Genomic DNA, 3,434 nt, shown 5'->3' with positions numbered 1-3,434 from the left:
ATTTGACTGTAAAATACAAAACAGTAAAGCCTGTTATCTAAAGCAACAGATAAAAGACAATCCAGAGTCAAAGATAACAGATTTCAGCAGTCACAGATTTTTTTCTCTCTGGAAATCACAGCTGTTTTTTGTATCTGTCAACCAACTGCAACTCATCAGACAACTTATTGAAAGCCCACAAGGTCCTGGCAGGGCACACAAGAGCTTGCAGAAGATAGGGGCTGTCTCTTTGAGGGGCTGTACATTTTAAAATAGATTCAAGGCAATCAGAGAATTCAAGGGGAAACTGACCAGGTGAGGGTGAAAGGACAAGCTTCAGAGCATATCCTCACACACTCTAACTTTTCTGCCAAGGAGCACAGCCCCTGGACACTTCATACAACAAGGAGGAAACAAGGATACCATAAAGCCTATATTTGCTGAAAGCCTACTATTGATTTTAATATTTATAATTAAGGCTGCATTGTGTTTACAGTCATCATTCAGTCAGTCAACAAGCATTTGGGAGGACTTACTTTGAACTTGGGCTCAATACTGGTGACAGATTTGTCAGCATAGAAAGCAGTCCCTAGAGTCTGTGAAACTCAAAGGACCTCATTCCTCCCTAGAAACCAATAAACTCAAGTTGCATGTTGACTCAAGTTGGCATCAGAGAGCCACCTGGCTAACAAGTTATCTAACTAGCTCTTACCCAACCACCAAACTGCCTCCTTGCTCACCTTGCTGTCATCAGAGCAACAGAAGCAGGCCTGGAACTGGCTGCCAAGTTCCCTCACTCACAACCCTCTACTCCTTTGGTGACATTTCTCTCATCTCCACCACCTTAACTGCCTCACATCCCTTATAACACTTCTACCCACTACTCTCCCTGGTGTTGACACTCATCCTGACCAAGGCTGCCTTAGAAGTTTCATTTTTACTAGCTTTCGTATGTCTGCTGCGTCACTGGGGAGTAGGTACAGACATCTTATTCTCAGAATGAAGCCCTGCAAATAGCTGCTACCAAGTAGTCTAGCTGAGATGAAAGGAAAAACTGGGTTAGTATTTACCGAAACTGGTCAGGCTGAAGTGGAAATCCCCAAAAAGAAAGATGCAAAACACTCTACTGTTTCTAGTAGGAATAGAGAGATTTGTGAAACCCAAGCAGGAGCAAGGGGGTGGGAATATGGTGCAAAGTTGGTTATATGGTAAAAGAAAATGAGCTGGGGGCTAGATCTTTTTAGATGACAAATTTTAAAACTTCAAACATGCAGAATAGTACAGAAAATAATCTAATCATGTCCAGGTTAAACAAAAGTTAACATTATGTCTTTTTGCTTCAACTCCTTTGTTTTAAGAAACAGGATGTATAGTCTAGGGTGGGGTGGGAGAAATTGGGATATTGGGCTTGACACATAGACACTATTGATACTAGATATAAAATAGATAACTAATAAGAACATGCTGTATCTCACAGGGAACTCTACTTAATGCATTCTGGTGACCTTCATGGCAAATAGATGGGGAAACAGTGGAAACAGCGTCAGACTTTATTTTGGGAGGCTCCAAAATCACTGCAGATGGTGACTGCAGCCATGAAATTAAAAGATGCATGCTCCTTGGAAGAAAAGTTATGATCAACCTAGACAGCATATTAAAAAGCAGAGACATTACTTTGCCAACAAAGGTCTGTCTAGTCAAAGCTATGGTTTTTCCAGTAGTCACATATGGATATGAGAGTTGGACTATAAAGAAAGCTGGGCGCCGAAGAATTGATGCTTTTGAACTGTGGTGTTGGAGAAGACTCTTGAGAGTCCCTTGGACTGCAAGGAGATCCAACCAGTCCATCCTAAAGGAAATCAGTCCTGAATATTCATTGGAAGGACTGAGGCTGACACTGAAACTCTAATAGTTGGGCCACCTGATGCAAAGAACTGACTCATTTGAAAAGACCTTGATGCTGGGAAAGATTGAAGGTAGGAGGAGAAGGGGATGAAAGAGGATAAGATGGTTGGATGGCATCACCGACCCAATGGACATGAGTTTGAGTAAACTCTGGGAATTGGTGATGGACAGGGAGGCCTGTCATGCTGCAGTCCATGGGGTCACAAAGAGTTGGACACGACTGAGCAACTGAACTGAACTGACCTGACCTGAATGGGAACAAAGTCTGAAAGGGTGGGGATATATATATGACTGACTCATCTTGCTGTCCAGTAGAAACTATCATAACATTGTATGGCAATTATACTTCAATAAAAATTAACTTTTAAAAAAAGATGTTATCCTCTGATTCATTTTACCCCCTCTGCAAAGTGCCGATAATTTTCAAGAATAAAAGCTACCGAGTTATCATATTGGGGTCATTTTTATAGCCTACCACTTGTTTTTGCTTCATATGAAATATAATAAAGCTTTGGCTTCCCTGGTGGCTCAGAGGGTAAAGCGTCTGCCTCCAATGCAGGAGACCCGGGTTCGATCCCTGGGTTGGGAAGATCCCCTGGAGAAGGAAATGGCAACCCACTCCAGTATTCTTGCCTGGAGAATCCCATGGACGGAGAAGCCTAGTAGGTTACAGTCCACAGGGTCACAAAGAGTCAGACACGACTGAGCGACTTCACCTTACCTTGCTTGTTCAACAACTACCAGTTTGTTAAAAATGTATGAAAAATAAGGCAAATTATATTTCTTACATACCCCACTGTTCTCAAATGAATCAGACTTGATTCATGTGACATTTCTTAGAGAAAGTCACTCCTTGCAGGATATACCCCTTAAAGAAACGGAGATCAGCATGTCTTCTATATATCCCCCTTAGGCTCTGGAAAAGGATCTGTCCCTCTGAGCCCCATTTCTAAAACTCACCTCTTTGAACATACATTTTTCACATGTGGCCTGTATCACTTCTGTTAGCTAGCTAGCTAGTACCTTCTTCTAAAGAACATTTCTCCATGTGTGATATATAAACCAATAAGCATTAGTCTAAGCACTTTATGTATATAAACTCATTTAATCTTCACTACAACCCATTGAGGTAGAGACAGTTATTATCCCCATTTGACAGATGAGAAAATTCCTCTGAAGCACATACAGGACTTCATGTTCTTCTGCAAAGGAATAATGTGGTTATCATGAGCTCTTGCGTGCAGAGTAAACTGTAGCTGTTGTCCAATTTGATGTTATTGCACTATGTAATTACTGGGGCTTTAATAGCCTAGGGCTTCAATCCATCCAGCCATTATGTCAATTCCTACTGGTATTGTAGCTACTCCCTTAACATTCTTCAAATACAGTTTTCATTGCTTCACAGAGAACTCACTAGAAGACATATGTCTCATTGGACCCAGACCACCCATTTTGCACACAAGAACATAGTCATCATCCATCTTCTTGGGCCTAAGAAAGAGCTGGGACTTAGGGAGAGCAAATCAGAGCACTTTGCAGCAGCAGCAGGA

At 41.6% G+C, this 3,434-nt stretch overlaps 1 non-coding gene across 1 annotated transcript; it reads left to right on the top strand.

Annotated features, from left to right (window-relative positions):
• Positions 1-2,401: 2,401 nt before the first annotated feature.
• TRNAW-CCA lies at positions 2,402-2,473 on the top strand. Its single transcript has one exon. It is a non-coding gene; the product is annotated as a tRNA-Trp (tRNA).
• Positions 2,474-3,434: the final 961 nt, after the last annotated feature.

This window comes from Oryx dammah, unplaced genomic scaffold (genome assembly GCF_014754425.2).
Source record: "Oryx dammah isolate SB20612 unplaced genomic scaffold, SCBI_Odam_1.1 HiC_scaffold_27, whole genome shotgun sequence".
Lineage (NCBI taxonomy): Eukaryota > Metazoa > Chordata > Mammalia > Artiodactyla > Bovidae > Oryx > Oryx dammah.
Note: the sequence above shows the minus strand (reverse complement) of the source record. Positions and strands in the feature narration are given on the sequence as shown.